General features: G+C 43.9%; 1 non-coding gene across 1 annotated transcript; it reads right to left on the reverse strand.

The window, feature by feature from the left end:
- Positions 1 to 6,468: 6,468 nt before the first annotated feature.
- Positions 6,469 to 6,664, reverse strand: LOC147901885 (U2 spliceosomal RNA). Its single transcript, XR_015541101.1, has one exon. It is a non-coding gene; the product is annotated as a U2 spliceosomal RNA (small nuclear RNA).
- Positions 6,665 to 8,455: the final 1,791 nt, after the last annotated feature.

Raw genomic sequence — 8,455 nt, forward strand, 5'->3', positions numbered from 1 at the left:
ACCTGTGACATGCAAGGAAACTAACTCACATGGATGCCACACTGTAACCTTGTAGAGAAAGAAATTAAAAGGACTAGAACATGAAAACTACATGTGGACACGTGCATGAGATTTTGCACCTACCACTGACACCTACAAAATGGAAAAACGTGAAAGAGAACACCTTCATGTTGAAAATCACTTGTCCTTGATGTCAACTGCAAGGTTGAAGTTTGTCTCTTCCTTGACGTCAACCACAAGCTTAACCATGCAGCTCTTTCTCATCTGCCATTTTTTCACAGCACAGTTTTAGAGTGATCCAATTTGGGGCCATTGATTCAATTCTCCTAAAAGAAATTGTCACCATTTGAAGATTCACAAGACAACATTGTCCTCATTAGGGTTGAGGTTTCAAAAGGACCATGGTTCAGAGCATAGGACCAAGACATATTCGAAGGATCGTACAGGCCCATCAACGATCAAGATCTCTCATTGCAGAGGCATCTCAGTAGAATTATCATCATTGCTTACCTCTCATAGGTTGAAGTATCCAGCAGAATTATCCGCATACTGTGAAAATACCAGATGCATATAAACATCCTCAACTAGATGGGGTCATGGCCATCTATGGCTCTGCTTCTTAACCAAATCTGTGTGTTCTTGATGCCTTGCAACACCAATCCCCTTTTTGCCTTTATGAGGGACATCTAGAGTCATGGAAAAAGTCCATAGAAATTTGTCTGTAAGTTTCATCGATCACAATCGATCAGACCCATGTCCAGGCAAATAAATTGCTTTGTAAATAAATGGTTGGGTGATATTTAGACCTTTTCCTCCTGGCAATATCATCACTTGATCATGTGCAATTCATTCGCTACCTTCGCATCCTTGTGTGCCTGAGTTCCATTATGGATCACCCCTCCTGCACGAAAAGTTAAAATAGAAGGGAGAAGCCTCTTTGGCTTCTGAATTTTTCCACATCATGGACATCCTGTCGCAGCTTGACTCTCATCGGTATGGGACAGTTTATCAGCAGACATAGAGCCATCTGACGGACCTTTCTTAGCATATCTCTACCATAGATTGTTATCTTCTCTTGCTGTCCATAATTGCTCTGTCTTACTTTTACTCTAATTTTTCAGCTCCAGCGTTGGATTTCGATTCAAAGTTGGAAGCCCCATCCTGTTCTAACTCTTGCTGCAGATGGGGCTTTGCTTTCTTGCCACAGTGGAAAGGGGGCTGGTTTTTTGGCTTCTAGTCGTAAAAATCCCATCAACTTGGGCTGCCTACTATGCTCAATCAAGCCATGTGCGTGGTGCCAATCTGGGTTCTGTGCTTGCTGCTCTATTTTGGCTGATAAGTCTCAGCAAGTCCTTTATTCCTGAGAGAACCTGAGGGATGCCCATGGAGTGTTTGGTTAATCTATTACCCACTGCTGCATGAGAAATAACATCATCTGGTTTATCAAAGATGCAAGATTGAACATGTCACCTAGTTGTCAACTAATCATGTGGCTTCTACCGTCTCCTGCTGATCATGGAAGAAATTGACTTCAGCACCAGTTTCTGCGCCCTTCCTTGCTTCCAATTGCTCTGGAGAACTGTCAAAGATCATCACATTTCCTTGGTTCCATGTGGTAGTAGTCTGCTTCCAATTAGTAACTCAAACTGGTCTGCAAAAAGTCTCAAATGGAGTTTAAACAGAAAATCACGACTCCTAGAGCCCTAGGAACTGCACCTACCCTAGTTCTTTTGCCTGGCTATGCATGGTGCAATTCCCGTGGGTCCTCAGCTAGTAAATGAGGAGGGATGGTACCTGCCACTACTGCAAACAATTCCCACTGTTTATGGAGCTGTCCTTTAGCACAGAGGATCTAGTAGTGCTTGTTCAAGATCCTTGTTATGGTACGATAGATTAGCCTGGCTAACAGAAAGCAACAAGAGACAATATCCCTCACTTCGTGAATGAGAAGACCATTATGAGCCAAGATGCTACTCTACCCTCCACACAAGATTCCCGAGTTCTCCTCAAAGGACGTATGCAAACCATCCCCAAACTAGAACCTCAAGTTTTCCTTCTGGTTGAGCCTTTTGGTTCAAAACTTTGAATCTAAATAGATCTCTCTGAGTTTCCCTCCATGTTCAGTCCATCTTTGCTCGCTAGGAAATGCGAGTTCCGGCCCCTTGCAGCACCTTGCAACATAAGCTCAAATCGCCTCTCCTCCATCTTCCGCACCTTGCAACATAAGCTCAAATCGCCTCTCCATCTTCTTCCCTCGCGCATTTCAATCACCCCGCACTATTCCCACGTCCCCCTTGCAACACCTTTAAGCTCAAATCACTTGTTATTCCAGGTTTTCCTTTCTCATTCTTTACATTTCTCTCCTTTATTGATTTCAACCTATATCCAAGCTCCATGCATCCTTCTGTCCTCTTTCCTTAGTTATCATCTTAAATTTGTAATTCTCCCTCACATATTAGGGTTGTAATGCCTCTTTGTCTTGATAGATGCAAAAAGTACAATAAATTTACAGAAAAGAAGAGGCTCAATGCTCCTTCACTCCTTTCTACCTGGAAACAAGACACTTTAGTTTGTAATTCAATGAGGTCTGGCGATTTTAAAGTTGTGCATTGATTTGCCTTTAACTTGTTTCACTACTCCATAGAAAAAATATTATGCATGGAAACTGCACAAAATAAGAACTAAAATGGACTTTAGAGCTTATTGTGAGCTAGTCTAGCATTTCCGTTAGCCAATAAAAGCATGTTACATAATATGCCTAAACAACCCTATTCCAAGAGCGGTCTCGTGGAGTGGCAAGAAGCAACCAGCCTCGTCATCAACAAATGCTCGAAACCAGCAGAGTCGCGGAGGAGATGGTGTGGCTACAACAGCTACTTGGTGAGGAGGTGCATCCGACACTGAGAACTGCTGGTAGAGCTTCGGAGGAGATGGTGTGGCTAAAACAGCTCCTTGGGTATGGCTCGACATTCAGGAGCTGAGAAGGTGGTGTTAGACTTACTGATCTCCTGGCTGTCAGTTAGAGAGAGAGGGATTCTATGTGGGTGTGACCGCCCTTGGAGAGGTGTAGCACTTTCATCCTTTCTCAGTGTATTTCTGGAAGGTGGTGTTAGACTTACTGATCTCCTGGCTGTCAGTTAGAGAGAGAGGGATTCTATGTGGGTGTGACCGCCCTTGGAGAGGTGTAGCACTTTCATCCTTTCTCAGTGTATTTCTGTACATTAAAAGGGGGTTTAGCCAGGTCGCTCAGTTACCAGGCCCAGTTGAGGCTGGTTCTGGGCCTGGTTTTAGTCCTAGTTGCTGCTGGTTCAAGGACGCCTGGTTGGGGCTGGTCTGGCCAGGGTCGGGTCAACCTAACCAAGGTTGGGTTAACAGACCAGACCAGGTCAATTGGGTCGTCCAAATCAGCAGCCTCCCTGGCCCTATATATCCCTAGGGCTATTTTGCCTGGCCTTGTACGTTGTGGAGGTGCACTTCACAGCCTACCCGTGAGCTCTCTGAGGTCAGTTCTACCTTGGTTTACAGTCTGCAAATAGGCGCAGTTTCCAGCCCGTATGTGTGGTGTTCCAGGTGCAGTTCCTGCTCTGGTTTGTGATCTATTTTTCTCACCTGCATGTAGAGTTTTTCCTGTATACTCGTGCAGTCTATTCTCTCTCTAGTCGCAGTTTGCTGTCTCGCTCCATTCACAGATTTGCTCCCTATCTCAGTTCGTATAATCTGCTGCACTTTGACAAAATGTCGAACCACGTAAAGGTTGGCATTGACCATTCATCTCCTTCCAATATATACATTAATGAAATCCTTTACCTGTGATATGCAAGAAACTAAGGTCACATGGATGCCAGAATGGAATCCTTGTAGAGGAAATAATTAAATGGAACCATGAAGCGTACGAGTGGACACTATGCAAAATGGGAGAACATGGAAGGGAACACCTTCTTCATGACGAAAAAGACTCTTCCTTGATGTCAATTGGAAGGTTAACCACATTTTTCTCTCTCTTGATGTTTGTCTTTGTTCTGTTCTTTCTCATCTGTCAATTTTTCCCAGTGGAGTTTTGTGGAGCTACCCAATTCGCTGCTAGTGACAGTTAATTTTCTTCTTCTAAAAGAAATTGTCACCATCTGAAGATTTACAAATCAAGCAGATAACATCGTCATCGTTGCTGTGTTTTATTCTCAACCTGTTTATGCTTCACCAAGATGTTCGAGAAGCATCACGAGGGTTGAGGTTCCAAAGGACCCGTCTATGTGCTCTTGATGCCTTCCTTCTTGCCTTTATGGCATTAAAGTCCATAGAAGATTCTCTGTAAGCTCTCTTTTTGGTAATCATGTCCGGGATGAATAAATGGTTGGGTGAGAGTTAGACCTTTGCACAGTCACAACATCATCACCTGATCATGCAATTCATTCACTCCAGACTCCATCACCCCCTCTGTGTGCTTGAGTCATGATGGACATCCTATACCTCAGTTTGAGTCACGTGGGCATGGGAAAGTTCATAATCAGATATCGGGCACAGAGAGGTATTGTATGGTATTATAGGTCACCTGAGTGGCTCTTTACTCAGCCAGTTGTAGAAGATCACCTGATAGAGCGGCCAACCGTGGGAAACCTCCTCTCATCTTGTCTCTGTACCCTTTCTAGGGGAGTTGCACTTTTACCTAGGTGTCTCCGTAGCGCTAGGATGTCTGCATTAATGACATTCCTTTTCTCGGGAAACCAGAACAAACTTAACATGATGCCTATAGATAGCTAAGGGCTTCGTGCCTTTTATGTCTCCCAATTATAGCCTTCACTAACCCATATCCTATACTCATGGCAAACTTCCATGTTCAATCAGCCCATGGCTTCTCACAACAGAACCTAAATATATCCCAACCCTTTGGCGAATTCCTTGTACCATGTACATAGAACTGTTCAGCTTGATAAGCTATATTCACATCACTCTTTCACTCAGTGATACACAATGTATTACATGAATAAGAATGCTGGCTTACTGTGCAGCCACTTAAAGGTTGGCATCCACCAGCAATCTCCTTGCAATATATACCTGTGACACACGAAGAAAACAAACCAAACGGATGCCAGACTTGAATCTTGTGGAGAAAGAGAATTAAATGGACATGTCACTAGAACCATGAAGCCTACATGTCCACACTGTGCATGAGATTTTTGACACCTGCAAAATGGAAAACCATAAAGAGAACACCTCCATGCTGAAAAAGACTTTTAGATGATGTCAACTGCAAGGGTTTGTCTCTTCCTTGATGTCAACTACAAGGTTCATCTGCGATTTTTCCCCAGCATACGGAGTGACCCTTTTTGCTGCTAGAGGCTGTTTGATTTAATTGTTCTAAAAGAAATTGTCACCATTTGAAGATCGTCAAATCAAGTAGACAACACTGTCATCATGAGGGTTCAGGTTCCAAAGGACCATAGTATGGGACCAAGACATATTCGGAGGATCATACATGCCCATCAACAATCCTCAGTCCCATGTGATCAAAGGTCTCATTGAATTACCCGCATACTCTGAAAATACCAGATGCATATCAACATCCTCAGCTAGATGGGTTGTGCCCATCTCTGACTCTGCTTCTTGACTTTTATAGCCACGTATCTTGACACAGTTAACCAAATCGGTGTGTTGTTGATGCCTTGCAACACCAATCCCCTTTTTGCCTTTGTGAGGGACATCTGAGAGTCATCGCATTTAAGTCCATAGAGAATTGTCTGTAAGTTCCTATTCGGTCACGAATTGTCTGTAAGTTCCTATTCGGTCACGTAGCATTTAAATACATGGTCGGGTAAGAATTGCACCTTTGCCCCCTGGCAACACCATCAGTTGACCATGTGCAATTCATTCACTCCCATCACCCCCTCCGCATCCTCATCATATATGTGTGCCTGAGTTCCATCATGCATCACCCTTCCCAGGCCATACGCAGATAGTCTAGTGATGGTTGACCTCGATGATTCAAGCCATACGCAGATAGTCTAGTGTTGCTTTCTCGATTGGCATGAAAGACCGTTGCTGCATTGGAGTCGGTTGGCGATCTGTACTCTCTTCTCACGTTCTGAATCGTAAAGTGATTCTTGTCAAGAATTGGAAATTGCCAACTTCCTTCCTACTAATGGAGCAACCCGTGAGACAGCAACAGTAGGTACGGCAATCCGCCACAAGCGCCTTTCTTCTCAACACAACCAGCCATCTACACTCACCCAATCTGTGGACGTTCAACCTCCGGCCACTTTCCTATCAGCATAGCCCACATCTCCAATCTGCAGCTTCTCTGGAACGACCAACGAATTGCTCTGGGGACGACATCTGACTTCACTAACACAAAGGACTATGTACATTTGGCTCTGCGCAAAGGGGAGAGTGCAGGCCTGATTGGAAGCGTCCGCGTCCTCGGTCGTGTGCGTCCTTCCTTGTTAGGATTTGGATTGGGGTCTCCCGAGGGAGAAGGGGTGCGCCAGGCCTCTGAGGTAGTGCAAGACAGAGGCGACGCTCGCAGTCCCGGGCAGCAAGCTGCCGGATGGGGCTGCCCCCTGAAAGAAATTAGGTTAATATCATGTGACCCGATGGGTCACGTATCAGATATTAAACTGATAAGAACAGATACTACACTTGATCTTAGCCAAAAGGCCGAGAAAGGTATGAAGAGCAGGCACTCGCAGGCTCCGCTAAGAGAGCCCTCCCCTCACCCCCTTTTGCAGTGCTGCTTATGGGGTAATTATGCCACGTGTCCACCATCTGTTGCATGCATCCCTCTCCATCGCTTTTCGTATCCTTTAGAAATTGAAGCCTAATACATTTAATACTTAATTTGGAAGCATGGAACTTAGCCTAATCACTCAAAAATAGAATCATTGCACACTACTGGCAGATGATCACAACCTCTTCTCTTCAGGCAACTAAGGGATGGTTAAAACTACCAAAGTGCAAAGTCTTGAAATTACTAGGTGTCCCTACATTATTTGACGTGTTAATGGGCGTGGCTTTTAGAAAGGTTCAAGGACAAATTCCCGACGTGGAGAGGCTACCAATCGAATTTGGCAAGGGTGAAACCTATCCTATAGGCACCTTGTACTTGTCTAGATCTTCTCCGGGAGGTGCTCACCAACAACTCGTTACCTTATCTCCCAACAAGTAAAGTGGACTTTTTGCAATAACGGAAATAAGGAGGTAAGAATGAGGGTTGTTGATATTCTTGATAAGGACTTTTTGCAATAACGGAAATAAGGAGGTAAGAATGAGGGTTGTCGATATTCTTGATAAGTAGCTTACAAGCTAGCAACCTTGTAGGTTAGCAGAGTAGTTATAAGCTCAGGCACCTCGTAGGCACAACTTCTCCTGCTCAAAAACACCTCCCCAATTAAACTAGGTATGGCTCCTAGCTCGCATAATTATTCTCTATGGCCACAATCTATAACCTTGAGCCTTGCCATGCCAAATGAAGTGACCTTTGGAGATCACTTTGCCGTGCCTTTGAGGCCATAAAAGCACAAATTGGATTTCGAACAAACGGATCCTTTATCAATATTTTGGCATTTTTTAGGGGTGCAACATTAGTTGACACTGATGTTAACAAGGCTAGCAAATTGTTCAAGACAAGCCTCCTGGTGCAAATATAAGCGTGGCTTGAAATCAAGAGGGAATTCATTCTCACCAATAGTGATAGGAAGACACCCATGAGCAAATCGACTCTCTGGTAAGAAAGTCGTCGGTGGAAAGGAGGGAACTTCTTGTTCTATGAAAAAAGTATTGGTTGGGTCGATGGTCCTTATTTTCTTTGCAATCCAACTCCTGAGTGTACCTCGAGGTGAGATTGTATCGGTTTTCAATTAGAGATGGAAGCATTCTTATAATCTGTGCACTTGGAAGAAAGCCCCCTAAAGTCTAAGAGAGAAAGAGACATTCATATAGAGATACACAAGCTGAATTATAATGCAATACTTTATCCCATGATAATCCCAAAAGTAATGTCCATGATAAAAGTAGGTGTGGGTTTTTTATTTTGGTGGCAAAAATGCCGGCCTTTGTTATTATAACATCAAAAACATTACAGCCTTGGCTGAAGTTATGGGTAGACTGCCCACAACCTACGTTGCATAGGAGCAAGCTACACTACTACTCCACCCAACTCCATGAACCACCTCCAAACCAATTCAGCATATACACGAACATTATTACCAAAATATGATAGCATCATCTTAACCCCCCCTAGAATTGCATTTTCTATGAACCTAAGACCTAAACCGAAACCAAATACCACTTTATTTGAACCGACCATATGCCAAGTAATATTGCTAGCTGTACATATGGCCAGCATGCAGATAAAGTCCACGTAAGATCCCCAATGAGAACCAGCATCCGCTTTGAACACATGTTGAATCCGCCCATTGATCCCACAATTGTGATAGAGCTTAATCCCACCTCTGATAGAGCC

This window comes from Dipteris shenzhenensis, chromosome 5 (assembly GCF_047967505.1).
Source record: "Dipteris shenzhenensis isolate YYH24624 ecotype China chromosome 5, Dip_SZ_1.0, whole genome shotgun sequence".
NCBI lineage: Eukaryota > Viridiplantae > Streptophyta > Polypodiopsida > Gleicheniales > Dipteridaceae > Dipteris > Dipteris shenzhenensis.